Here is a 20,611-nt window from a genome sequence, read left to right on the forward strand (position 1 = left end):
ATAGGAACCGTGGAAGTGCATTATAACACAAACTACATCTGCACCTTATTGTTTTAAAAGATATTTCCTGCATGAAATATTATTTCCACTATAACTGTACTAACAACTTAAACAATTGAGAAGGTTCTCTTAGTGAAATTTTTGTACAAAATTGTACAGTTTTTACATGTAAAATCGTCCTGATATATATTTGTGTTGTGTTAACAAATATGATCAAAATGATGCTCTAACAGAAAAATCAAAGATTTAAGTGTTTGGGAGAATTTAGAAGAATTGTATACAGCTTTGGTCCCGAAAAATAAATTTTGGTGGCATTATTAACTTTTTTACAAGTCCTAATAACACATTATGGAAAATAAATATGCTTTAACCCCAAACTCAAAGATTGAGCCTCTCAGGAAAACTTAAATGGTTTAATTTATGTGTTTGATTTATTAGTAAAATTTTTTTTTAAAAAGATACTTTGATGGTATTTATATTTATTTTATTCATATTCTGTCTTTTAATGACAATCATGCAAAATAATATGATTTAACCACAAATGTATGTAAATATGTGTGTGTATGTATGTATGTATATATATATATATATATATATATATATATATATATATATATTTTGTGTGTGTGTGTGTATATATACACGCACATATGTATATATTATTTGTTTCTTAATATGTATATATATATATATATATATATATGTACAGTATATATATATTTATTTTATGTATGTGTTTGTGTGTATATGTATATATATATATAAATACATGTATATATATATATATATATATATCTATATATACGCATATAAATATATATTTCTATATATATTTCTAAATATGTGTAAATATATATATATATATATATATATATATATATAATACAAATGTGTGTGTGTGTGTGTGTGTGTGTGTGTGTGTGTGTGTGTGTGTGTGTGTGTGTGTGTGTGTGTGTGTGTATGTATGTATGTATGTATGTATGTATGTATGTGTATATATATATGCACATATATAAGCATTTATATATATATATATATATATATATATATATATATATATATATATATATTTATATTGGGTTTCATTAATATTTTTCTTGACTTTGTTAAAAATATTATGGAAAATAATATGGTTTAATCTAAAAATTTAAGGATTTAAATATAGTTTATTTTAAAATGTTTAGGTCCTCAGGAGGATTAAGTAAAATACTGTTCAAAATATACTATTTATTAGTAAATATTAAAATACACATTTTGGTGGCAATAATAATGTTATGTGTTTTACTAACAATTATTGAAATATGCTGTAGTCTCCAACTCAAATATTTGGTTCTCAGGAGAATTTTGTACAAAAATGTAGAATTTTTTAGTAAAAATAAAAGACAGATTTTGGGTAGGATTGATGTTTGTGTTTTTTTAACAAATATTTTGAAAAATAATATACTGTATTGCAAAACTCAAAAATTATGGATCTCTGGATTTGTATTTTTAGTTTGTTCGTAGAAATGTGTCAAAAAAAAGAAAAAAAGCTGTTAATAGGTAAAAAAAGGCATTATTTGAGTGACATCCTTTTTTATTCTTTTTTGTTAACTAATATTATGCAAAGTGATTTGCTCTAACCCAAAACTTAAAATCTAAGGTTCCCATGGAAATGTTTGTAAAATTGTGTATAAAAATGCATAGTTAATTATTTAAAAAAAATATTAATAATAATGAATTTATATTTTTCTCGGTTCTGTTAAGTAATTTAATGGAATAAAAACATTCTCTAACCTCAAGCTCCAACATGTACTGTAGGTCCTCTGGATCAGTGGTCCCCAACCTTTTTTGATCCGCGGACCGGTCAAAGCTTAATAATTTGTCCTGCGGCCCGGTCCTTTTTTTTTTTTTTTTCCTTCTTTGTCATGAAAAAGGGACGTTTTTGTCATGAAAAATGGAGGTTTTTGTGGTTGGTGCACTAATTTTAAGTGTATATTGTGTTTTTTTATGTTAATTTAATAATAGAAAAAAAAAAAAATAATAAAAAAAATATATATATACATATATATATATATTTGTATATATTTTTTTTTTTTATAAAAAATTCTTCTGCGGCCCGGTACCGGGATTAGATAAAATATTGTACAAAATGTACAGTGTATTAGTAAGAAAAGAAAATACATATTTTGGGTGGCATTAATATTTCTCTGTGCTTAACCGACAAATATTATGAAAAATATACTCCAATGCAAAACTCAAAGATTTAGGTTTTCAGGAGATTTCAGTATCATTTTGTACAGTTTAAGAAAAGCTCTCGGATAACATTGATATGTCTGCATTTTATTTACAAATATTATGAAAAATAATATGCCTAAGTGCCAAATTTATGGATTTTTTTGTACAATTTTGGATGACATGTCTTTTGTAAACAAACGTGTCATTTTCTACAAACAGGTTTTTTTAAATGAGTCAAAACTGACATATTTAGAAGTTTCCTCCTCCATTGGGTAAAGTGACAAACATAATATAATCAAATCCCCCTTTTTCCCAAGATGGTGTTTGCACAATAGGGCCAAAACCGCATGTAAAATAGCGAATAAAAGCTTTGCATTGCCACAGTGTACCTTTCTCAAGCGGCAGGCGGGGCTGGTAATATCGGCCGGATCAACAGTTGGATTAGTTATGTCCGAGGATTCTTATTGATTCTTATCGCCAACAGCAGGCAAGGACGGGGCAGGTGAATGTAAATATTCAATATTTACCTTCTGCGGCTGTTATTAGAGGACTTGGACACGGGCCGACTGTTATCATTCACCTCCAATCTTCCCATTCTATCTTTCTGTCCCACTTGCAGCCCTTTGAGACGCTCCTGATTTAGGGCTATATAAATAAACATTGATTGATTGACTTGGCGATCAAATGATCCCAACATCTATTAACAAATAGTGACATTATTGGCGTGTACATACTGTAAGCATGGATGGATTTTGCATTAAAACTAGGGCTGGGCAACGATTAAAATTTTTAATCGAAGTTAATCGCACTATTTCTCCGATTAATCGCGATTAACTGCATTGTATACGCAAAGCCCAATAATGAATTCAAAAGTAGTGTGTAGTGCACCTTTATTGGAATATTCTCCCACATGAACAAAAGCGCCAAAACATTTGTTGTGCAAACACAATTTAAATCAGTCCTTGTTAAACAGTAGCAGTTAAATAGCATATTTGATGAAAATCAACTCCAAAAATGTAAATACAAACATTTAAGCTTATTGCCACTGCCAGGGTATTTAAGTTATCCTGTTTGTTATGGAAAATAAATATAATCTACATACAAATCTCTGAGCCACAATCATAACATCTGAACAGGCAATTTCTGAGGTAACAGCAGAAACATTTTTTTGATCAGAGATCTTATGTTTAAAAAACCTGTTTTAGGGAATTTTGGATCAAATTATCCGTATTAGCAATATTAATAATGTTGTGTTTATTCTGCGTAGTGCACTTAAAATAATTATGACCATATCTAGGAATTGATATGATGGGAATTTTCCGACTGTTTGCTTGGTGCTTTGATAAACTGAAGGCATCATATACATGGTACTATATTGTGATGTTATGAGACAGGGGAAAAAAGAACTACCCTACCCAGCATGCAACAGAAGTGACGAGCATGCGCGGTTGTGTCGCCATGACGACATCTTGTATGTTGTGATATGCACGCTCTGAAAGCAAACGTTAAGAAGTCAGCCAACACTCCTGGTCTGCATTATTCATAAATAGACAGACAACACATATACTCCGCTGCTTCACAGGCCGCTGGATGTAGCCGGCAAAGTATTCCCATGCCAGCTAGCCGCTCTAGCAAGCACGCCTCATTCAGTCCAAAACGGCCCGATCTATCCACATCCAGAATTGTCTGGCGGTCGTAAGTGATCCCGGAGTGACCACGCTGTAAGCCAGCCAGGACATTTGCAGAATTGTCCGGTATTTTTGCCAAATGTTCCATCTTTACCAAGAGCCCCTCCACGCCGGGCGACGCCATCTTGTTAAGAAAAGGCGTTAACAAAATAAAAGCATGTAAACAACATACACAAATGTGCGATAAAATAATTGTCGGCGTTAATAGATTGATGAGTTAACTCATAATTAACGCATTAATTTGCCCACCCCTAATTAAAACATACGTTGATTTTTCTTGATTAATAGTTATAAATAGTATGCCCTAACCCCCAATTTTGGCAACATTTTGTGAAATATTGCAACAAATCGTCTTTTTTCACTAATTTAAAAAAAATCCTCAAAATCCTCAAAATCCCTTGACGGCCTACAGCAGGGGTCGGGAACCTTTTTGGCTGAGAGAGCCAAAAAGCCAAATATTTTAAAATGTATTTCCGTAAGAGCCATATAATATTTTTTTGAACACTGAACACAACTAAAAACATGCATTTTTAAGTAAGACCAACATTTCTAGAGTATAATAGGTCTCGTATTCTTCGTAATAACATTGTTATTCTGAAGCTAACTGTGGAGGGGGCGTGGCCTGCGGGCCTGCAGCGAAGCAGAGTGTGGCAGAACCTGCCTCAAAATCAGCGACAGGTGCGTAGATGGCCCACCTGCACCTTGTTATCTGATCACCTCTGGCTCTGTTATAAGCAGCAGCCAGGAGGAGAGACGGGGCTGGAGCTGGAGCCAGAGCGCGAGCGAGAACGAAGGAGAAAAAGCAAATTGCTGGAAAGCAACTGAGAAACTTATTGAAAAACACAAAATATTGTAACCCTGAAACAGGCTCTAATGTTGGTGCTTGGTGGTCTGAAGAACCCCCAGGAGGGCAAGTCCCACACTAACCAATAATAAATAAATTACTTCTTACCATTAACACAACTTCTTGAACATAAAAAAGAATGAGAATGTTTTATGTTTTGAACGAACACAGTGATTACAAGTGGAATTATTCATTACTTATGGTGTTAAGCAATATCAGCTCAGATTTATCAGAGAGCCAGATGCAGTCATCCAAAGAGCCACATCTGGCTCTACAGCCATAGGTTCCTTACCCCTGGCCTACAGTATATACCGAATTTTTCGGACTATAATTCGCAGTTTTTTTCATAGTTCGGCCGGGGGGTGCGACGTATACTCCGGAGCGACTTATGTTTGAAATTATTAACACATTACCGTAAAATATCAAATAATATTATTTATCTAATTCGCGGAAGAGACCAAGAAAATGTCAGCAATCGTCACACACACGTCAACCAATAAGAATTCGGCGGGGGAGGGTCATGGCAGAAGTGCATTGTGGGTCATGGAATGCTAACTGCTATATGCTATTCAAATGGATCATTTCATCGTTGCTACAAAGACAACATTCTTGATGTTCAAACTGATTAACATTTTTATTTTTTGCAAATAATCATTAACTTTAGAATTTGATGCCAGCAACACGTGACAAAGAAGTTGGGAAAGGTGGCAATAAATACTGATAAAGTTGAGGAATGCTCATCAAACATTTATTTGGAACATCCCACAGGTGTGCAGGCTAATTGGGAACAGGTGGGTGCCATGATTGGCTATAAAAACAGCTTCCCAAAAAATGCTCAGTTTTTCACAAGAAAAGATGGAGTGAGGTACACCCCTTTGTCCACAACTGTGTGAGCAAATAGTCAAACAGTTTAAGAACAACGTTTCTCAAAGTGACATTGCAAGAAATTGAGGGATTTCAACATCTACGCTCCATAATATCATCAAAAGGTTCAGAGAATCTGGAGAAATCACTCCACGTAAGCGGCATGGCCGGAAACCAACATTGAATGACCGTGACCTTCGATCCCTCAGACGGCACTGTATCAAAAACCGACATCAATCTCTAAAGGATATCACCACATGGGCTCAGGAACACTTCAGAAAACCGCTGTCACTAAATACAGTTGGTCGCTACATCTGTAAGTGCAAGTTAAAGCTCTACTATGCAAAGCAAAAGCCATTTATCAACAACATCCAGAAACACCACCGGCTTCTCTGGGCCCGAGATTATCTAAAATGGACTGATGCAAAGTGGAAAAGTGTTCTGTGGTCTGACGAGTCCACATTTCAAATTGTTTTTGGAAATTTTTGACATTGTGTCATCCCGACCAAAGGGGAAGTGAACCATCCAGACTGTTATCGACGCAAAGTGTAAAAGCCAGCATGTGTGATGGTATGGGGGTGCATTAGTGCCCAAGGCATGGGTAACTTACACATCTGTGAAGGCACCATTAATGCTGAAAGGTACATACAGGTTTTGGAACAACATATGCTGCCATCTGAGCGCCGTCTTTTTCATGGACGCCCCTGCTTATTTCAGCGAGACAATGCCAAGCCACATTCAGCACGTGTTACAACAGCGTGGCTTCGTAAAAAAAAAAGAGTGCGGGTACTTTCCTGGCCCGCTTGCAGTCCAGACCTGTCTCCCATGGAAAATGTGTGGCGCATTATGAAGCGTAAAATAGGACAGCGGAGACCCCGGACTGTTGAAGGACTGAAGCTCTACATAAAACAAGAATGGGAAAGAATTCCACTTTCAAAGCTTGAACAATTAGTTTCCTCAGTTCCCAAACGTTTATTGAGTGTTGTTAAAAGAAAAGGTGATGTAACACAGTGGTGAACATGCCCTTTCCCAACTACTTTGGCACGTGTTGCAGCCATGAAATTCTAAGTTAATTATTATTTGCAACAACAACAAAAAAAGTTTGTGTTTGAACATGAAATATGTTGTCTTTGTAGCATATTCAACTGAATATGGCTTGAAAAGGATTTGCAAATCATTGTATTCTGTTTATATTTACATCTAACACCATTTCCCAACTCATATGGAAACAAGGTTTGTACATTCCAGTATAATCTTATGTGTAAATTAAAAGCGAGCTCCAAAAAAAAAAATACGTTTTGTACTTTTTAACGTGATTTGTTCAGTTTGACATGTCGTTGGATTTGCTGTTGTGTAATCATCATTTTTTTTACTAATTATATTTTTCAGCCTCATTTACGGGGATTATCCAACTGCAACATGCTCTTTCGTACGATATTTTATTAGCGTTCACCCAGCAACATGTTTTTTTTCCCCCCAGCACACACATTGATCCCCGTGTATGATTAACGCCGCCAAACGTGGAAAAAGGATTAATATTAGCATGACAGCCCGCTTTACTGATAAATCCTCCTTGCTTCTTGTCCCATCTTTGGTATTTAAAGGAGGGAAATGATCCATAGATCATGGCATGTAAATTATTTAGTACACAAGCATCTAAGTGCCTCAGCGTGCAGTTTTAATTACCGTATTAGTGGCTAAAGTCGCTCTCGCCTGACTAATTCTATCCGGAGTTGATGATGCGCTGGCAGGCAGCGATGGCGTCGGCGTCGGCACACGATGAAACAAACACACAACCTGCACATTTGCGTAATGTGACAGGTCTATTATTACACGGTAAGCCCACGGGAGCGCTCAATAAACACCTATTTCTTCCTATAAAGCCCCCTGTCGCCATGGCCATGATGCTCCTTCGTCTTCTGGAAGGCATTTCTACACTGACATTTGAAATACAAATAAAGAAACGCGGACAACTGGAGGCGGGCAGGATTACCGAGACACCGTGACAGTTTCATCCGCCAGTGTACATAATGCATCCTCACGCCAAAGACCCCTTCGGTTGGGACTTTCTGCAAGTTGTTTGTCTGAGGCTCGGCGAACAATCTGTCAGACTTTTTACGAAAATATCACTTTTTGTTGCTTCAATATGGAACCCCATGTAATGCTTCTTGGGAGCCTTTATTTATCATTAAAGACATTTCATTGAGGAGATTTTTTGGTTTCTATGTTTGTTTGTTTTTAAACTAATACACAGTACATTTATGTAACAAACATATTTGATTTATTCAACATATGTCAATCGGAAACATTTTTCCAAAAGAAAAAAAAAATATGAATAAAAACACATATAAATATATCCATCCATCCATCCATTTTCTACCGCTTATTCCCTTTTGGGGTCGCAGGGGGGCCCTGGCGCCTATCTCAGCTACAATTTGGCAGAAGGCGGTGTACACCCTGGACAAGTCGCCACCTTATCACAGGGCCTATATATATATATATATATATATATATATATATATATATATATATATATATAATTCAATTTATTTTATTTTTTTATTTATACTAGACATATGTCAAATGTTTTAAAATATGTAAATGGAGAAAATTCCACAAAATTTTCGAAAACTTGCAAATATGTCTGTCGGGAACATTCCTCCAAACAAACAAAAAAAACAAAAAACTAAATATATATACATATATATATATATATATATATATATATATATATATATATATATATATATATATACAATTTTTTAAAAATGTATTATTATTTCTAGTTTTGTTTAACTAAACATATGTCAAGTGTTTTAAAATATGTAAATGGGAAAAATTCCACAAAGTTGTGGACAAAATCTATTCATTTTTACTTTTTAAGATTACGGTTTGACTTTATTTAGAAATATATCTATATTTATATAATTTTATATATGTATATGTACACTTTGTGTGTGTCTGTGTATGTATATATATATATATATATATATATTGTGAATATATATATAATAGTATGTATATACTGTATATATACTGTATATATATATATATATATATACTATATATATGTATATATATATATAATTCAATTTATTTAATTTTTTTATTTAAACTAGACATATGTCAAATGTTTTAAAATATGTCAATGGAGAAAATTCCACAAAATTTTCGAAACTTGCAAATATGTCTGTCGGGAACATTCCTCCAAACAAACAAACAAACAAACAAAAAAAATAAAAACAAAACAAAAAAAACCTATATATATATATATATATATATATATATATATATATACATACTTTTTTTAAATGTATTATTATTTTTAGTTTTGTTTAATTAAACATATGTCAAGTGTTTTAAAATATGTAAAAGGGTAAAAATTCCACAAAGTTGTGGACAAAATCTATTTATTTTCACTTTTTAAGATTACGGTTTGACTTTATTTAGAAATATATCTATATTTATCTACATTTATATATGTATGTATATATACATTTGCATGTATATACATCATGTACACTTTGTGTGTGTCTGTATATATATATATATAAATGTGTGTAAAAAAATATGTATGTATGTAAATGTATGTATATATATATATATATATATACATATATATATATATATATATATATATATATATATATATATATATATATATATATACACAGTACAGTTCAAAAGTTTGGACATACCTTCTTATTCAATGTTTTTTCTTTATTTTCTTGACTATTTACATTGTAGATTGTCACTGAAGGCATCACAACTATGAATGAACACAACTTGTATCATATTCTAGTTTCTTCAAAATGGCCACACTTTTCTCTGATTACTTTTTTCGCACACTCTTGGCATTCTCTCCATGAGCTTCAAGAGGTAGTCGCCACAAATGGTTTCCACTTCACAGAAGCTCATGGAGAGAATGCCAAGAGTGTGAAAAACAGTAATCAGAGCAAAGGGTGGCTATTTTGAAGAAAGTAGAATACAAAACATGTTTTCAGTTATTTCACCTTTTTTTTAAGTACATAACTCCACGTGTTCATTCATAGTTTTGCTGCCTTCAGTGACAATCTACAATGTACATAGTCAAGAAAATAAAGAAAAAGCTTTGAATGAGAAGATGTGTCCATATATATATTTATATATATTTATATTAGGGCTTCGAATCTTTGAGTGTCCCACGATTCGATTCAATATCGATTCTTGGGGTTGTGATTCGATTATATATCGATTTTTTTTTTTTTTTTTGATTCAACGCGATTCTCGACTCAAAATCTTTTTTTTTCTTTTTATAAATGTCTAATGATAATGTCAATGAGGGATTTTTAATCACTGCTATGCTGAAATGATAACTAATATTGATACTGTTGTTGATAATATTCATTTTTGTTTCACTACTTTTGGTTTGTTCTGTGTGGTGTTTGTGTCTCCTCTCAATTGCTCTGTTTATTGCAGTTCCGAGTGTTGCTGGCTCAGGTTCGGTTTTGGAATTGGATTGCATTGTTATGGTATTGCTGTGTATTGTTTTGTTGGATTGATTTAAAGAAAAAAAAACTTTTTTTAAATGAGAATTGATTCTGAATCGTATTCGATTTGTATTTGATTCTATTCCTATTTGATTCTATTCGTATTCGAATCGATTTTTCCCCACACCCCTAATACTGTATACACTATATATTGGAATAAAAATATTTCACATAAGTAAAATTTAAAATCTAAATACAAGTCTTTAACTCAGGGGTAGGGAACCTATGGCTGTAGAGCAGGGGTAGGGAACCTATGGCTGTAGAGCAGGGGTAGGGAACCTATGGCTGTAGAGCAGGGGTAGGGAACCTATGGCTCTAGAGCAGGGGTAGGGAACCTATGGCTCTAGAGCAGGGATAGGGAACCTATGGCTGTAGAGCAGGGGTAGGGAACCTATGGCTCTAGAGCAGGGGTAGGGAACCTATGGCTGTAGAGCAGGGGTAGGGAACCTATGGCTGTAGAGCAGGGGTAGGGAACCTATGGCTCTAGAGCAGGGGTAGGGAACCTATGGCTCTAGAGCAGGGGTAGGGAACCTATGGCTCTAGAGCAGGGGTAGGGAACCTATGGCTCTAGAGCAGGGGTAGGGAACCTATGGCTGTAGAGCAGGGGTAGGGAACCTATGGCTGTAGAGCAGGGGTAGGGAACCTATGGCTCTAGAGCAGGGGTAGGGAACCTATGGCTCTAGAGCAGGGGTAGGGAACCTATGGCTCTAGAGCAGGGGTAGGGAACCTATGGCTCTAGAGCAGGGGTAGGGAACCTATGGCTCTAGAGCAGGGGTAGGGAACCTATGGCTGTAGAGCAGGGGTAGGGAACCTATGGCTCTAGAGCAGGGGTAGGGAACCTATGGCTCTAGAGCAGGGGTAGGGAACCTATGGCTCTAGAGCAGGGGTAGGGAACCTATGGCTCTAGAGCAGGGGTAGGGAACCTATGGCTGTAGAGCAGGGGTAGGGAACCTATGGCTCTAGAGCAGGGGTAGGGAACCTATGGCTGTAGAGCAGGGGTAGGGAACCTATGGCTCTAGAGCAGGGGTAGGGAACCTATGGCTCTAGAGCAGGGGTAGGGAACCTATGGCTCTAGAGCAGGGGTAGGGAACCTATGGCTCTAGAGCAGGGGTAGGGAACCTATGGCTCTAGAGCAGGGGTAGGGAACCTATGGCTGTAGAGCAGGGGTAGGGAACCTATGGCTGTAGAGCAGGGGTAGGGAACCTATGGCTCTAGAGCAGGGGTAGGGAACCTATGGCTGTAGAGCAGGGGTAGGGAACCTATGGCTCTAGAGCAGGGGTAGGGAACCTATGGCTGTATAGCAGGGGTAGGGAACCTATGGCTCTAGAGCAGGGGTAGGGAACCTATGGCTGTAGAGCAGGGGTAGGGAACCTATGGCTGTAGAGCAGGGGTAGGGAACCTATGGCTGTAGAGCAGGGGTAGGGAACCTATGGCTCTAGAGCAGGGGTAGGGAACCTATGGCTCTAGAGCAGGGGTAGGGAACCTATGGCTCTAGAGCAGGGGTAGGGAACCTATGGCTCTAGAGCAGGGGTAGGGAACCTATGGCTGTAGAGCAGGGGTAGGGAACCTATGGCTCTAGAGCAGGGGTAGGGAACCTATGGCTGTAGAGCAGGGGTAGGGAACCTATGGCTCTAGAGCAGGGGTAGGGAACCTATGGCTGTAGAGCAGGGGTAGGGAACCTATGGCTGTAGAGCAGGGGTAGGGAACCTATGGCTCTAGAGCAGGGGTAGGGAACCTATGGCTGTAGAGCAGGGGTAGGGAACCTATGGCTGTAGAGCAGGGGTAGGGAACCTATGGCTCTAGAGCAGGGGTAGGGAACCTATGGCTGTAGAGCAGGGGTAGGGAACCTATGGCTCTAGAGCAGGGGTAGGGAACCTATGGCTCTAGAGCAGGGGTAGGGACCCTATGGCTGTAGAGCAGGGGTAGGGAACCTATGGCTGTAGAGCAGGGGTAGGGAACCTATGGCTGTAGAGCAGGGGTAGGGAACCTATGGCTGTAGAGCAGGGGTAGGGAACCTATGGCTCTAGAGCCAGATGTGGCTCTTTTGATGACTGCATCTGGCTCTCTGATAAATCTTAGCTAACATTGCTTAACATGATTAGTAATGAATAATTCCACTGGCAATCACAGTATTAAAAATAATGTTCAAAATATAAAACATTCTCACGTATTTTAATCCAAGCATCCATTTTCTATCGCACCTGTTCAAGAAGTCGCAATAATGGTAAGAATTATTATATTTATTATTGGTTAGCTTATTAAAAAGAATAAGAGACTTATTATACTCTAAAAATATTGGTCTTATTTAAAAACGTACGTTGTATTCAGTGTTAGAAAATATGATATGGCTTTCACAGAAATACATTTTGAAATATTTGGCTTTCATGGCTCTCTCAGCCAAAAAGGTTCCCGACCCCGGCTTTAACTGCTGCATGTTGAAGTTGTAACGGGATGTTAATATGCATATAGAGACACTGGCGGCCATCTTGGCGAGGTACAAAAACAGCTCCCGGTGTCATCGGTGCTAAAATCCTGTTTGTTTTGTGGTGAAAATCTACTTTTTAAGCCTTGTTGCAGAAGTGTAAAAAAGTGTGGATGAGAGTCGCTGACATCAGCGTGCATGGCTTTAAAAAAAAAAGAAGGGAAGATGTTAGATCACATTTCCATGTATGAATACCCTCTGGTTAAAGGCGGTGATTACAGCCAGGGGCGCGATATGATGATATTCATGAGGAAAACTTGTGTTGACTCAAAGAGCGGCGAGGCTGGCGAGCGTCAGCACATTTGAAGTCAAACACAACCACAAAACATCCCCTTTTTTTTTTTTTTTTACCTACAGGACACGCTCGCTCAATTGCGAGGACACGAGCGGGTTCATCATTGTGATGCAAAAGAAGTTGGAAATGCGACCCTCAGGCGTTGCATCGCCCAGTTTGGGGAGAGAAGGCGGGAGGCGGGTGTAAAAAAAGAAGTATCTCAGACCTTTGATGTCGCGGCAACAAATGTACCTTGTGACAGAAGATACATGGCCGCAATAAACCGCTTATACCCGCACTTACACATGCAATCGGAGGATTCTGGCCAGGGTGTTAATTGGATCCTAACCGCCAGATCTGATACGCTCGAGCCCCGCTGGTGATGTGTGCGGGGGGGAATGTTGCAAGCCCTTCCAAGTGATGAACTGTAATTCACTGAGCTGCTTGAAGCACTTGTAATTTACTGTGTGTCACTGATGAAGAGGCCGATCCAGGAGAAGCGATATTACCTGCAACATCACACGCTGGCTGCCTCGCTCACTTTCCGGCGTCTTTCACTATTTTTCCCGCTCGCCCTCAAAACACCCGCAAGGGTGGCCTCCTTCTTGAGAGCGATAAGTGTTTGTCCCCACAAACAATGTCACCGCGGCGCCGTAATCTCATGTCGCCAAAGATGATCCGTTTCTGGGGATTCTCTTTGACGCCGGTCGTGGGACAAGAGCTGTCATGTCGGGTCTTCGAGTACGTCGACCTGCGTCTGAAATCTGTGATACCTGTTCACTCCTACAGTCGGCTAACATCTGAATGTCCTTCAATAATCACACAAGGTCGTTTTTTATAGGCTACTACAAGCTCACAGCTACACAGCAGCTAAGCACACAATAGCACACAAGCTAGACATATGTAATAAGTGTTTTTAAAAAATATGTTGCCCAATAAACAGACACGGTTGGTATTTTCTTCTATTTTAGTTTACAAAAGTTAAACATGTGTAGGCTATAGCTTATTAGGAGATAGCAGCTACACAGCAGCTAAGCACACAATTGCACTCAAGCTAGAAATACGTGATAGGTGTTTTTAAATAAATATGTCACCTAATAAACACACACGGTTTTTATTTCCTTCTAATTCAGTTTCCAAACATGGTAGGCTATAGGCTACTAGGAGTTAGCAGCTACACAGCAGCTAAGCACACAATAGCACTCAAGCTAGAAACATGTGATAAGTGTTTTTAAATAAATGTCGCCCAATAAACACACACAGTTGGTATTTTTATGTTTTAGTTTCCAAACATGGAAGGCTATAGGCTAGCAGCTACACAGCAGCTAAGCACACAATAGCACACAAGCTAGACATACATAATAAGTGTTTTAAAAAAAATATGTCGCCCAATAAACAGACACGGTTGGTATTTTCTTCTATTTTAGTTTACAAAAGTTAAACATGTGTAGGCTATAGCTTATTAGGAGATAGCAGCTACACAGCAGCTAAGCACACAATAGCACTCAAGCTAGAAATACGTGAGAAGTGTTTTAAAATAAATATGTCGCCCAATAAACACACAAGGTTTTTATTTCCTTCTAATTCAGTTTCCAAACATGGTAGGCTATAGGCTACTACAAGCTAGCAGCTACACAGCAGCTAAGCACCACAATAGCACTCAAGCTAGACATACGTAATACGTGTTTTTAAATAAACATGTCACCCAATAAACACACAAGGTTTTTATTTCCTTCTAATTCAGTTTCCAAACATGGTAGGCTATAGGCTCCTTGGAGCTGGCAGCTACACAGCAGCGAAGCACACAATAGCACACAAGCTAGACATACGTAATAAGTGTTTTTAAATAAATATGTCGCCCAATAGACGCACACGGTTGGTATTTCCTTCTGTTTTAGTTTACAAAAGTTAAACATGTGTAGGCTATAGGTTATTAGGAGATAGCAGCTACACAGCAGCTAAGCACACAGTAGCACTCAAGCTAGAAACACGTGATGAGTGTTTTTAAATAAATATGTCACCCAATAAACACACAAGGTTTTTATTTCCTTCTAATTCAGTTTCCAAACATGGTAGGCTATAGGCTACTAGGAGCTAGCAGCTACACAGCAGCTAAGCACACAATAGCACACAAGCTAGACATACGTAATAAGTGTTTTTAAATAAATATGTCGCCCAATAGACGCACACGGTTGGTATTTCCTTCTGTTTTAGTTTACAAAAGTTAAACATGTGTAGGCTATAGGTTATTAGGAGATAGCAGCTACACAGCAGCTAAGCACACAGTAGCACTCAAGCTAGAAACACGTGATGAGTGTTTTTAAATAAATATGTCACCCAATAAACACACAAGGTTTTTATTTCCTTCTAATTCAGTTTCCAAACATGGTAGGCTATAGGCTACTCGGAGCTAGCAGCTACACAGCAGCTAAGCACACAATAGCACACAAGCTACTTAATAGGTTTTCCTAATTGCGCATGTTGTCCAATAAATACACAAGGTTGGTCTTTCCTTCTATTCTACTTTACAAAAGGTAAACATGGTAGGCTATAGGCTACTAAGAGCTAGCTGCTACACAGCAGCTAAGCACACAATAGCACATATGCTAGACATATGTATAATAAGAGTTTTTAATTGAGCATGTCCCCCAATAAAAACACAATGTTGGTCTTTCCTTCTCTTTTAGTTTCCAAACATGGTAGGCTATAGACTACTCGGAGCTAGCAGCTACACAGCAGCTAAGCACACAATAGCACACAAGCTAAACATACATAATAGGTGTTCTTAAACACACAAAGTTGATCTTTCCTTCTATATTAGTTTACAAAAGGTAAACATGGTAGTCTATAGGCTACTAGAAGCTAGCAGCTACACAGCAGCTAAGCACACAATAGCACACAAGCTAGACATATGTCTAATAAGTCTTCTCATTGAACATGTTGCCCAATAACACACAAGGTTGGTCTTTTCTTCTATATCAGTTTACAAAAAGTAAACATGGTAGGCTATAGGCTACGAGGAGCTAGCAGCTACACAACAGCTAAGCACACAATAGCACACAAGCTAGACATACAAAATAGGTGTTTTTAATTAAACATGTTGCCCAATGAACACCCATGGTTGTTATTTTCTTCTATTTTAGTTTAAAAAAGTTAAACATTGTAGGCTATAGGATACTAGGAGCTAGCAGCTACACAGCAGCTAAGCACACAATAGCACACAAGCTCGACATACGTAATGTGAAGTGAAATATAGTTATATCGCGCTTTTTCTCTAGTGACTCAAAGTGCTTTACATAGTGAAACCCAACATCTAATTTTTACATTTAAAGCAGTGTGGGTGGCACTGGGAGCAGGTGGGTAAAGTGTCTTGCCCAAGGACACCACGGCAGTGACTAGGATGGCGGAAGCGGGGATCGAACCTGCAACCTTCAAGTTGCTGGCACGGCCGCCCTACCACCCGAGCTATACCGCCCGTAATAGGTGTAATTGTAATACACTTCTCCACCACTAGGGGCAGTAATGACAATATCAAAGAAACAGAAGGAGTCTGGAGCTAAAGTTGTCCAGAGGTTCATTAAGCGCAAAAATTATGACTAAAATGCTGCTTTTTATTTGCACTTAAATCGGATGGACAGTTTAGTCCCTGGCGTACAGCACTTCCTGTTGTCGTGTTCCGCCGGTCCGAGTCCCTTGTGGCTCATCGCTGCCTCCTGTAGGTCGGTCACGGTACTACGCCTGTGTTAACCCGCGTGCTTGAACCGGAAGCCGCCTCGTTCAAAAGGCTGAATCAATGTCGGGATAAATCGATGCGGAGATCTCCTCGGGCTCTTTTTGTCCGACATGATTCTTTCTGTGGTGATGAATGGGAGTCGCCGTGTTGCGCCGCACGGAGATCGATTTAGAAAACATGCCGTGATCTACTTAGCTTCCGCAGTATTGATCTGGCTTTATGAGACGTCCGGGACGCGGGGCGGGCCTCCACGAGCGCACTTGAACTTCAGAGTCCGGCCGGGCCACGTCACCCTCCACGCCCCCCCCACCCCCACCACCATTCGGCGCCATCAATAACGGTGTTGCCGCATCGGGCAGTAATTGGCGAGTAAATGAGCAGTGTCAGCTCGAGGGAGGCGAGGGGTCACAAGTTGGCGAGCGAGGGTTCTTCTTGAGTTTTGGCGCCCCCCCGGGACCCCTCCGGGGTGGCGATCACTTCATGTTCTTGCCTTTCTCTGCGTGTACGAGCTCTCTCGGCTTAATTAGCAGCAGCGCTGGCTGCCAAGGAGACGCAGTAATTACCAGCGAGTGTGTCCAAGTTGCTCTTGTCGTTGATAACCAGCCTCACCCCCCCGCTGTGTTGATGGCCGACGTGCAATCGCCACTTCCTGCCGCGCGCCGCCTTCAAATCCATTGTTGGTTCCCCTTAAAGCGGGGGTGTCCAAAGTGTGGCCCCCAGCTGGGACCCCCAAGCATTCCGGAAATGTTGTTGCAAACATTTTTTCAATCATTTAAAAAAAGTGGAATGAGGTGAAATCTAAGGAGAGAAAGTTGCAATGTTGACAAAAAGCTGCCATGCAGACAGTTTTTTTTTATTTTGTCTTTTTTTTTTGCCATTGCTCAAAATATATAAATATGTATATTCGGGGTGTGGGGAAAAAATTGAATACGAATCGAATCGAATATGTTGTGCAATTCAGAATGGATTCTCATTAGCTGCCTAATATTCATCTTAAAATTCCACTAAAAAATACTTGTTCTACCCAATTATAATCTACACTACAACTCCATGAATATGGCAACGTTTTAGTATTTTTTCAACATTTTCTTTCACTGGATTATGCACATTTCCTACAAATATTGCATAATATTTTCCTTAAAAATTACACTAAATTCCCCTATAGAGTACCTGGAATGCTCAATTATTATCTACACTACAACTCCATAAAGATGGGGGCTATTTTAATATTATTTAGACATCTTTTTCCAAAAATATTGCATAATATTTTGCTTAAAAATACACAAAAATCCACAAAAATTCCCTGTTATACCCAAGTATTCACAATACTACAACTCTATGAATACAGCGGATGTTTTACTATCATTTAGACATCTTATTTCACTGGATTATGCACATTTCCCACAAATATTGCATAACATTTTTCTTAAAAATTACACTAAATTCCCCTATAGAGTACCTGGAATGCCCAATTATTATCTACACTACAACTCCACAAAGATGGGGGCTATTTTAATATTATTTGGGCATTTTTTTCCAGAAAAATTAGATAATATTTTGCTTAAAATACACAAAATTCCACTAAAAATCCCTGTTGTACCCAATTATTATTAATACTACAACTCCATGAATACAGCGGATGTTTTACTATCTCTTAGACATTTTATTTCACTGGATTATGCACATTTCCCACAAATATTGCACAATATTTTCCTTAAAATTACACTAAATTCCCCTATAGAGTACCTGGAATGCTCAATTATTATCTACACTACAACTCCTTAAAGATGGGGGCTATTTTAATATTATTTAGACATCTTTTTCCACAAATATTGCATAATATTTTGCTTAAAAATACACAAAAATCCACTAAAATTCCCTGTTATACCCAAGTATTCACAATACTACAACTCTATGAATACAGCGGATGTTTTACTATCATTTAGACATCTTATTTCACTGGATTATGCACATTTCCCACAAATATTGCATAACATTTTTCTTAAAAATTACACAAAATTCCCCTATAGAGTACCTGGAATGCCCAATTATTATCTACACTACAACTCCACAAAAATGGGGGCTATTTTTATATTATCTAGGCATCTTTTTCCACAAATATTGCTTAATAATTTGCTTAAAATTACACAAAATTCCTCTAAAAATACCCGTTATACCCAATTATTATCAATACTACAATTCCATGAATACAGCGGATGTTTTACTATCATTTGGACATTTTATTTCACAAAATGATGCACATTTCCCACAAATATTGCATAAAACTTTCCTTGAAATTACACTAAATTCCCCTATAGAGTACCTGAAATGTCCAATTATTATCTACACTACAACTCCACGAAGATGGGGGCCGTTTTAGTATTATCTAGACATCTTTTTCCACAAATATTGCATAATATTTTGCTTAAAATTGCACAAAATTCCCCCCAAAATACCTTATACCCAATTATTATCAATACCCAAATCAATATTAATATCAATAATATTATTATCAACACCCAAAACCCTAAAGTCTTTGGGTTCCGGGGGGAGTATGGTTGCAAAGCTGAAACTTAAAGGAATTGACAGAAGGGCACCACCAGGAGTGGAGCCTGAGGCTTAATTTGACTCAACACGGGGAACCTTACCTGGCCCGGACACGGAAAGGATTACAGATTGATGGCTCTTACCTGTAATGCCCAATTATTATCTACACTACAACTCTACAAAGATGGGGGCTGTTTTAGTATTATTGAGACATCTTTTTCCACAAATATTGCATAATATTTTACTTAAAATTACACAAAATTGCAATTAAAATTCCTGTTATACCCAATTATTATCAATACTACAACTCTATGAATACAGCGAATGTTTTACTATCATTTGGACATTTTATTTCACTGGATTATGCACATTTCCCACAAATATTGCATAATATTTTCCTTAAAATTACACTAAATTCCCCTATAGAGTACCCGGAATGCTCAATTATTATCCACACTACAACCCCACAAAGATGGGGAATATTTTAATATTGTTTAGGCATCTGGGACGGCGTGGCGCAGTGGGAGAGTGGCTGTGCGCGACCCGAGGGTCCCTGGTTCAATCCCCACCTAGTACCAACCTCGTCACGTCCGTTGTGTCCTTGAGCAAGACACTTCACCCTTGCTCCTGATGGGTGCTGGTTAGGGCCTTGCATGGCAGCTCCCTCCATCAGTGTGTGAATGTGTGTGTGAATGTGGAAGTAGTGTCAAAGCGCTTTGAGTACCTTGAAGATAGAAAAGCGCTATACAAGTACAACCCATTTATCATTTATTTTTATATTATGTAGGCATCTTTTTCCACAAATGTCGCATAATTATTTGCTTAAAATTACACAAAATACATCTAAAAATACCTGTTGTACCCAATTATTATCAATACTACAACTCTATGAATACAGCGGATGTTTTACTATCATTTAGACATCTTATTTCACTGGATTATGCTCATTTCCCACAAATATTGCATAAAACTTTCCTTAAAATTACACTAAATTCCCCTATAGAGTACCTGGAATGCCCAATTATTATCTATACTACAACTCCACAAAAATGATGGCTATTTTTATATTATCTAGGCATCATTTTCCAAAAATATTGCATAATAGTTGCTTAAAATTACACAAAATTCCTCTAAAAATCCCTGTTATACCCAATTATTGTCAATACTACAACTCCATGAATACAGCGGATGTTTTACTATCATTTAGACATTTTATTTCACTGGATTATGCTCATTTCCCACAAATATTGCATAATATTTTTCTTAAAATTACACTAAATTCCCCCATAGAGTACCTGGAATGCCCAATTATTATCTACACTACAACTCCACAAAAATGATGGCTATTTTTATATTATCTAGGCATCATTTTCCACAAATATTGCATAATAATTGCTTAAAATTACACAAAATTCCTCTAAAAATCCCTGTTGTAC

The 20,611-nt window shown here is 37.8% G+C and overlaps 1 protein-coding gene across 1 annotated transcript in view; it reads left to right on the forward strand.

Annotated features, from left to right (window-relative positions):
- The window catches only part of LOC133561239 (forkhead box protein P2-like), a 289,077-nt gene that overhangs the window by 181,411 nt on the left and 87,055 nt on the right, over positions 1–20,611 (forward strand).

The sequence above is a fragment of the Nerophis ophidion genome, linkage group LG10 (genome assembly GCF_033978795.1).
Source record: "Nerophis ophidion isolate RoL-2023_Sa linkage group LG10, RoL_Noph_v1.0, whole genome shotgun sequence".
In the NCBI taxonomy this organism is placed as follows: domain Eukaryota; kingdom Metazoa; phylum Chordata; class Actinopteri; order Syngnathiformes; family Syngnathidae; genus Nerophis; species Nerophis ophidion.